Source organism: Colobus angolensis, unplaced genomic scaffold (genome assembly GCF_000951035.1).
Source record: "Colobus angolensis palliatus isolate OR3802 unplaced genomic scaffold, Cang.pa_1.0 Scaffold48, whole genome shotgun sequence".
Classification (NCBI taxonomy): Eukaryota; Metazoa; Chordata; class Mammalia; order Primates; family Cercopithecidae; genus Colobus; species Colobus angolensis.
Window position 1 is genome coordinate 2,712,608 of NW_012118265.1, and position 8,767 is coordinate 2,721,374.

Here is an 8,767-nt window from a genome sequence, read left to right on the forward strand (position 1 = left end):
TGAGGCTTCAGGGAACTGAGATCATGCCACTGCACTTCAGCCTGGGTGACAGAGTGAAACTCTGTCTCAAAAAAATTATTTAAATTTCTTTATTGAATTTATCTGATATAATTCTGAATTTTTTCTCTGTGATATCTTGAATTTTTTTGTTTCCCCAACACAGCTATTTTGAATTCTCTGTCTGAAAGGTCACATATCTCTCTCTCCAGAAATGGTCCCTGGTGCCTTATTCAGATCATGTGGTTAGGTCATGTTTTCCTGAATAGACTTGATGTTTGTGGATGTTTGTCAGTGTCTGGGCTCTGCAGAGTTAGATATTTACTGTAGTCTTTTGCAGTCTGGGATTGTTTGTACCTGTCCTTAGGAAGGCTTTTCAAGTATTTGAAGGGATTGAGTGTTGTGATCTAAACTGTATCAGCATTAGGGAGCATCCCAAGCTTCATAATGCTGTAGTTCTTGCAAACTTGTAGAGGAACTCCCTTGGTGGTATTGAATAAGATCTGGAAAAATTCTCTTGATTACAAAGCAGAGATTCTTGGTCTCTTCCCTTACTTTCTCCCAAACAAATGGAATGTCTCTCTGTACTGAGCTCCATAGAACTAGGGGTGGGGTGACACAAGGACCCCTGTGGCCACCAATACTGGGACTGTGCTGAGTCAGATCTGAAACCAGCACAGCACTGGGTCTCGCCCCCGGCCCACTTAAGACCCTTAGGGCTTCTGCCTATGTTCACTTAAGACCCTTAGGGCTCTACAGTTACCAGGTGGTGAAGCCATCCAGGCTTGTGTCCTTCTCTTCAGAATGGCAAGCTCCCCCAGGCCCTGGGTGGGTCCAGAGAACTTGTCTGAGAGGCAGGAACTCAAGTTAAAAACCTTAGAAATCTACCTGGTGCTTTTTCTGTTGGAGCTAAGCTGGCACTCAAACACGGAGACAAAGTCCTTTCCACTCTTCCTTCCTCTTTCCACAGGCAGAGGAGCCGCTCCCCATGGCCACCACCATCACAAGCCCTTGGGGACTACTGCCAGGGTACTAATGATGTTCACTTAAGGCCCAAGGGCTCTTCTGTCAACTTATAGTGAACACTGCCAGGCCTGAGTCTCACATTTCAACACAGTGGGCTCCCCTCTGGCCCAGGGCAGGTCCAGAAATGCCACCCAAGTGTCAAGGCCTACAACTGGGGACCCCAAGAGCCTGCTTGGTGCTCTACATTACTGTCCTTGAGCTGGTACGTAAGATGCAAGACAAAGTTCCCTTTACTTTGCTCTCTGCTTTTCTCAAGCAGAAGGAGTCTTTCCTCTTAGCCACCATAGCTGGGAATGTGTTGGGTCTCACCTGAAGCCAGCACATCTCAGAGTCTCACCCAAGGCCCATCGTGTCTTGCTGATGGTTATTCAGGGCCTGAGGGCTCTTTAGTCAGCAGGTGATGAATCCTGGAAAGACTGGTTCCTTATGTTCAAGGCAATGGGTTCCCTTTTTGCCCAAGGTGTGTCAAGAGACATCATCCTGGAGCTGGGGCCTGGAATGGGGGCCTCATGACTCTGCCCAGTGTCCTATCCTACTGTGGCCGAGCTGGTATCCAAGATGGAAGACAAAGTTCTCTTTACTCCTCTCTCTTCTCCTCAAGTAGAAGGAAAGAGTCACTTTCATTGCTACAAGCTGTGCTGCCTGGCGTTGGGGAAGGGTGGTACCATCATTCTCTTAGCCACCCTGATTGGTGTCTCACTAGGTTATGTGCTGCCCAAGTTCACTGGCTCCCAGCTCAGCACAGCACTAGTACTTGTGTAGGAGTTGCAGTCCTTGCAGCCTAGACTGCCTTTCATTTATTTGGGATCCCAGAGCACTTTAGCCCATGGTGGCACTCAACTTGGTCACTTGAAGAAGGTGGTGTCTGCCAGAGCTCTTCATTATAAAGGTATCTTTCCCCTTTTGTAATTTATAAGTAATCTCAAAGGTAAGATTTTGAGATCAAATGAATATCTTAATACCCAAGCACATTTTCACTTAATCTTAGTATTATTCATTCATAACTCCTTAACACAGTGGATCAGATCCTAGTTCTGATCTCTGGGCTCCAAAAATTTGTAATTAATGAAGTTTAACCTCGCCTGAGCTCCTGATGCCTTTGAGTCTTCCCCTCTGGCTATCAGCTCAGGTCTTCCTGTTCAAAGGAACTCATCCCTAGAGTTTTTCTAGTGTTATAGAATCTGACCCAAGATGCCAGGAACTGCCTCCAGGATTCTTGCACACGTTTTTCTTTCAATCTCTCTGTCCCTATGCATACAGCTGGGTCCATCTGCACTTTGCCAAACTAAATAAAAAGGAAAGGCCTAGAGCTCAGAGGCAGAACAAAGAGATTTACCCTCTCATATTCAAGAACACTAAGAGACTCTTAGGAATCTCATTTTTTAGCTCAAGTGAACATGAAGGACTGTCCCATGGGAGGCAGTGTTTGTACTTACTAGAGTTCCCATCATGGTAGACTTGATGGATTCCCTAGAGCAGCAGGACTCAGCTAACATACTCTAGCCTGCCTTCTGAGGTAGAAGCTCCCATGTCCCATTCATTTCCCAGGCTTCTCATTTCTAGGGTCTTTTTTCCCCCTAGATCCCTCAGGAATAGCTTCATCTGGATGCCCTAAGGCCAAGAAAGCTCCTTCAGTTCCCATTTAGCAGGGTTTTGTGTCCTTTATCCTCAGAGGAAATTCCAGCTCCCAGCCCAAGGAAAGCTAAACAAGCTCCAACTACCAATGAGTGCCTTCTGTTATATCCCTACTAGGTATAGTGTTTCTGGAAATGGAGAAACAGAACCACACTGAAGATTAAAGGGGGGGGGGAGCCCAGAAGCTGTATCGAGTTGCTCTGTAAGGATTTCAGGCTCCAAATTTTTCTATAGACCCAAGTGAGTTCCCCTCAATATGTTTAGAATCACTCAACTATATTAGTCTTTGTGCCTAGAATGTTAGGTTGTGAGCTCTACCACAACCAAGGTTCTCAAAGATACTTAAACATCTGAAGACAGATGGAGCAGGACAAGATCTGAGTTATACAGAGGTTACTTACAAATTTTGGCGAATATGATAAAGGCCCCAAGACCTCAGTATTAACATCAGTTCTTCAGGTGCTGTGCTTGAGGCTTTTTGTAAACTTGAATTCCTCAAGATTCCTCCAATAAGACCTTTTGTAAAAAATCCAGAACTTATTGCTAAAGACCCAGCAATAGCCAGAGTGACACTGGAATCTACCTTGGTGAACACAGCTCATCTCCTGGAAAATACTCTCTCCTGTATCATGTATCACCTGTATTTCTAACACTAAACAATGTATTGTTTATTTTTGAAGAAAAAGGTATAACGAGCAATATGGTTTGGGTCTGTGTCCCACCCAAATCTCATATTGAAACGTAATCTCCAATGTTAGAGGTGGGGCCTGGTGGGAGATGATTGGATTGTAGGGGCAGATTTCTCATGAATGGTTTAGTACCATCTCCTTGGTACTGTTCTTGTGATAGTGAGTGAGTTCTTGCAATATCTTGTCATTTAAAAGTGTGTGGCACCTGCCTCCTCTCTCTTTTGCTCCTGGTCTTGCCATGTGAAATGCCTGCTCCCCTCTGCCTTCTGCCATGATTGTAAGTTTCCTGAGGCCTCCCCAGAAGCTGAGCAGATGTCGGCATCATGCTTCCTGCACAACCTGCTGAAACATGAGGCAATTAAACCACTTTTCTTTATAAGTTACCCAGTCTCAGGTATTTCTTTATAGCAATGTGAGAATGTACTAATCCAGCAAGTATAACCTAGTCTCAATCAATTCAGAAGTTTATTCTGCCAAGGTTGGGGTATGCCTGGGAAATTAGTCTGTGTCTTTCTCCAAAGATGATTTTGAGGGATTCAGTATTTAAAGGGAAAAAGCAGGCTGGAGGGGAAAATGAAGGGTATGGTCACAATACTGAATCCACATGTTGCAAGAGAAAATAAGCAGATGGGGAATAGTCAATTGTGTATCCATCTCATACTCAGTAAATCAGGACTTTACATAAGATGAGGTGAACACAGAACAGTTGCCTGTGAAGATATTTAACCTTTTTTCTGTAGTTGTTTACTTAGGAACAAAAGGAAAGGCAACTTCTTGCATGACTCAGCTTTCAGCTTAAATTTTCCTTTTGGCATAGTGAATTAGGTTCCCAAGTTTTTATTTTCCTTTCACAAAACTATTTGTGAGAAAAGGGCAACTGTGCTACTGTTTGATGAAGGTTCCTGGGAGAAGATCAGCTGAGGTGTTTTTTTAAGTCACAGTTTGGTTTCAGTTACCTGAAGTTTTAAGAGCCTTGGAAAGTCAAGAGTGACTTCTGCTAAACACAGGGCTTGCCAGAGTCAGAGAGGCTAGCAAGCTTGTGGTTTGGACCAGGTACTAAATATTTGACAAGAGTATGCCAGGCGTGATGAGCTGCTGTCTTTTCCCCTTTAAAGCTCCCATGGCCTAACTCCAGCTCTCAGAAGTAGGCCAAGAGAAGCACTTCTGTGTAGGAAAATGAGTCTTCTTAGCTGATCCAAACAGAAGAACGTGGAAGGAAAAGCAGGAACATCTTCAGCACAAAGTTAAGTCAAGCCAAGTAAAGATGAGACTCTCACCCAGGCATACTTTCCTGAAGTTAAAAGAAATGTACATTGGTAGCAGGGATCTTGCTGACGAGCACTCTTGGCATAGCTAACTCTCAGGTCACACGGCTCCTATGGACTGATTGCTCTACACCTGCTGAACGGCTGTCATTCTGGGATGCTCTTTCCTGGGCATTCCTCTTGCCTCTCTCCTGTGCCCTGTTTCCTGAATCCCATTTCTTCCTGTTCTTGGAAAAAGAGGAAATCTCTCATCTTGGTGGAATGCATTCTCCATTGGCTTCTTGGGAGGGAGAGTTTTTGAGAATTTGCTCATTTGAAAATGTGAAAATCATGGAAATAATTTTCTTCAGAATTTTAAAGGCATTGCTCCACAGTCTTAATCCAGTTTAGCTATTCAGAAGTCTAAAGCCAATGTAATTCCCTACACTTTCTTTGTGACCTTTGCTATTTCTCTTGGAGGCTTGTAACTATCCATATCACCTCAGAGTTTTAAAATAGTGAATTATGCCTTCCAATCCTATGTTCTTTCAAGAAATTCCTATTACTTGGGCTGGGACTACATAGACTGACTGGCTTTCTAATTTTCTTAGCTTTTTTCTCCATTAAAAAAGACCTCTTATTCTTTTTGCTTTAGTCTCTGGATGATTCCTTTACTTCATTTCACAAATTTTTGATTGAGTTTCTCATTTATGCTATCTTATTTTTAAATCTCAAGAATTATTTTTGTGTTACTCCGTGAATGGGTTTTTATTAAAGCATTTTCATATTGCTTCCTGAACAGAGGATCATTTTTTACCCCTCTAAGAATATTGATAACAGTTTCTTAAAAAGTTTTCTTCTCTCCAAGATTGTTTCATCCAAATTGATCTTTTAAAAAAATTGTTCTTTAAAAAAAGCATACTAAGGGTCAATAAAATAAAAAGTTGGTTTTTTGAAAGGGTAGACCAGCTAGATTAACAAAGAAAAAAGAAAGAAGATCTAAACAAGTACAATCAGAAATTAATAAAGGTGACATCAAAATAGATCCCACGGAAATACAAAAGAGCCTCAGAAGCTACTATGAGCATATCTATTTACACAAACTAGAGGAAATGAATAAATTTATAGAAACACAAGGAATTGAACAAGGAAGACTGAACAAAGTTAAACAAGGAAAGGAACAGAAATATTGAATAGAACAGAAACAAGTAATGAAATTGAAGCAGTAATTAAAAACCTACCAGTCAAAAAAAGCCCTGAACTGAGGAAGAGGGACTCCTCCTTAACTCATTCTATGAAATCTGTGTCATCGTGACACCAAAAATCTATCAAGGAACAATAAAAAAAGAAAATGACATTCCAATATCCCTGATGAACATAGATGCAAAAATCCTCAACAAAATACTAGCAAACCAAATCCAGCAGCACATCAAAAAGTTATTTCAAGTGGGCTTTATTCCTGGGATGTAAAGTTCAACATATACAAATCAATAAATGTAATTTACCACATGAGCAGAATTAAAAAGGAAAACCATATGATCATCTCAATGATGCAGAAAAAAACATTCAATAAAGTCCAACATCCCTTCATGATAAAAACCCTCAACAAACTAGGTATTAAAAGAGCATACCTTAAAGTAGTAAGAGCTATCTATGACAAACACACAGCTAACATCACACTGAATGGGAAAAAGCTAGAAGCCTTCCCCCTAAGAACTGGAACAAGGTACCGACTCTCACTACTCCTGTTCAACCTAGTAATGGAAGTCCTAACCAGAACAATCAGGCAAGAGAAGGAAATAAAAGGCATCCAAATAGAAAATGAGGAAATTAAATGACCCCCCTCTTTGCTGAGGATATGATCTATACCTAGAGAATCCAAAAGATTCCACCAAAAGGCTCCTAGACCTGGTAAACAAATCCAGGAAAGTCTGTGAACATAAAAATCAATGTACAAAATTTAGTAGCATTTCTGTACACTGATAACATTCAAGCGGAGAACCAAATCAGGAATGCAATTGTATTTACAATAGGGGCACACACACACACACTCAAATAACCTGGAAATACATCTAACCAAAAAGGTGAACTATGTCTATGAGGAAAACTACAAAACACTGCTGCAAGAAATAATAGATGACACAAATAAATGGAAAATCATTTCATGCTCACGGGTTGAGAGAATCAATATTATTAAAATTTCCATACTGCCCAAAGCAATCTACAGATTCAACACTATTCCTATCAAATGACCAGCATCATTTTTCACAAAATTAGAAAAACTATTTTAAAATTTATATGCAACCCAAAAAGAGCCCAAATAGTCAAAGCAATCCTGGGCAAAAAGAACAAAACCAGTTCAAACTGTAATACAAGGCTGCAGTAACTATGAATAAAACATCATGGTACTGGTACAAAAATAGACACATAGACCAATGGACCAGAATAGTGACCCCTGAAATAAAGCCACACCCCTACAACCAACTGATCTTTGACAAAGTTGACAAAAATAAACAATGCAAAAAGGATACTCTATTCAATAGATGCTGCTGGGATAGCTGGCTAACCATATGCAGAAGAATAAAACTGGACCTTTATCTGTCATTACATACAAAAATTAACTCAAAATGGATTAAAGACTTAAATGTAAGACCTGAAACTATAAAAATTCTGAAAGAAAACCTAGAAAGTGCTCTTTTAGACGTTGGCCTACGCAAATAATTTATGATGAAGACCCTTAAAGCAAATGCAACAAAATAAAAAATAGACAAATGGGACTTAATTAAATGAAAGGGCTTCTGCACAGCAAAAGAAACTATCAACAGAGTAAACAGACAACCTACAGAATGGGAGAAAATATTTTCAAACTATGCATCTGGCAAAGATCTAATATCCAGAATCTATAAGAAACTTAAACGAACCAACAAGAAAAAACCAAAAGCCCCATTTAAAAGTGGTCAAAGAACAGGATCAGACACTTCTCAAAATAAGGCATGCAAGTGGCCAACAAACATATGAAAAAGATGCTCAGCATCACTAATCATCAGAGAGATGCACATCAAAACCACAATGAGATATAATCTCACACTAGTTAGAATGGCTATTAGTAAAAAAGTCAAAAAATAACAGATGTTGGTGAGGTTACAGAGAAAAGGGAATGCTTATACATTGTTGGTGGGAATGCAAATTAGTTCAGCCCTTGTGGAAAGCAGTTAGGAGATTTCTCAAAGAACTAATAATAGAACTACCATTTGACCCAGCAATCCCATTACTGGGTACATACCCAAAGGAAAATAAATTGTTTTACAAAAAAGACATGTGCACATGTATATTAATTGCAGCACTATTTGCAGTAACAAAGGCATTGAATTATCCTAAATGTTCATCAGTGGGAGAGTGGATAAAGAAACTGTTGCACATATATACCATGAAATACTATGCAGCCATTTAAAAAATGATTTCATGTCCTTTGCAGCAAGATGAATGCAGCTGGAGGCCATTATCCTAAGTGAATTAAATGCAGAAACAGAAAAACAAATATTGCATGTTCTCACATATAAGTGAGAGAGAAATCTTTGGTTCACTTGAATATAAAGATGGAAACAATGGACACTGAGGACTCCAGAAGGAGGGAGGAAGGGAGTCAGGCAAGGGCTGCAAAACTTCCTATTGGGTACTATGTTCACGAACTGGGTAATGGAATCAATAGCACCCCCAACCTCAGCATCATGCAATATACCCTTATAACAAACCTGCACATGTACCCTCGAATCTAAAACTCAAATGGAAAATAAATTTAAAAAATAAAAACGTATTTGTTCTCTATCTTTCATGTAAGAGACTTTCATCAGATGTCTAGGACACTTGACTATTTACTTGTACTCATGAGTCAAGAAAAGTGCTGCTTGGAAACTGAGAGTGAGCTTTGAGCTTATTTCCTCTGAATTTCACTGTTGTGTGAATTGGGTGAACCACTGACTGAGGAATTTCCAATGCCAAGATACTAGTTTCTTATTGCTTCTGTGAAAAATAACCACAGACTTCGTGACCAAACAACACAAATTTATTATCTGCAGTATCTGCAGTTCTAAAGAGCAAAAATCCAGAATCAGTTGCACTGGACTAAAATAAAGGTGTTGGCAGGCCCGTGTTCTTCTGGCAGCTCTAGGTGAGAAT